This window comes from Aplysia californica, unplaced genomic scaffold (assembly GCF_000002075.1).
Source record: "Aplysia californica isolate F4 #8 unplaced genomic scaffold, AplCal3.0 scaffold00054, whole genome shotgun sequence".
NCBI lineage: Eukaryota > Metazoa > Mollusca > Gastropoda > Aplysiida > Aplysiidae > Aplysia > Aplysia californica.
The window spans coordinates 41,203-42,156 of NW_004797324.1; the positions used below are offsets into that span (position 1 = coordinate 41,203).

The 954-nt window shown below is 45.3% G+C and overlaps 1 long non-coding RNA gene across 1 annotated transcript in view; it reads right to left on the reverse strand.

Moving 5' to 3' along the window:
* Positions 1–395: 395 nt before the first annotated feature.
* The window catches only part of LOC118477268, a 7,752-nt gene continuing 7,193 nt past the window's right edge, over positions 396–954 (reverse strand). Inside the window, exon 2 of the long non-coding RNA XR_004858254.1 lies at positions 396–801. This is a non-coding gene — a long non-coding RNA (uncharacterized LOC118477268). The remainder of the gene's footprint in view (positions 802–954) is intronic.

Consider the following 954-nt stretch of genomic DNA (forward strand, 5'->3'; position numbering starts at 1 on the left):
GACGGTTCTGGTGGTCCAGCACGAATTGGGACGAAGTCGACGTAAAAATAGACATGGTTTCGTTCTACACGCTGGACGTTTGTGCGAGTTTAAATATTAAAAAAGCACGACACTCGAGCAGATCATTTCAGACCACAATGCACAACACACAGGCTTCAGCCCACCGTGCCCGCGGTAGTAATAGCCTCTTTCACTTTGCTGTGACCTGTTCTGAGTTCTAGATGCCCAGGCGGTTTAGTGGTCTCTAATTCCCGCACGAATATACAAAATATACCAGCTTCTCTCTCGTAAATCCAGGCACAACTTAAACAGGACTAGACGAAAGGAGCACGTAAGCGTAACACTAGAAGCAAAGCACACCATAAAAATAGTATGAATTTACATATATATATCCATTTAGCTGTATAAAGACTTCTTCCGAAGGCAATAACAAATGCAATGCAACCTGTGTCACTGTAATATGTCCACTGTCCACATTATTATGCAAGTCGGCTTTGATACGTATTTATTCAATACACTCCCGGAACAACAACAGAATCAACAGATGACCGATATGTCAAAAGGTTGAATACAAGCACGGGCTCAGTCAGAGGTCAGGACGCAAGGCAGGAAAAGGCGACCTCGGGTGCACGGAGCTCTCTGAAAAGTGTCAAGGCCACAGGGGTGATGATAATCCTCGTGATGAGAAACGAAAGGTGACGGGACACAACTACGGTCAGAGCACCGGTGAAACGTCTCCGCTGCTTCACGTAACGTTGTCGCACAAGGTGGCCAGTTCACGTTCATAGCGAAACTAGAACACTGTAAATATATTGCACATACTGTACTTCCCATGATAAATACCTACGTTAACCCCAACACCCGTACAGACACAAATCTTTGAAAATCGAAAGGCACACAAGCACGCAATCAAATATTCACATATGCACACTCAGAGAGAGAGAGAGGGGGGGG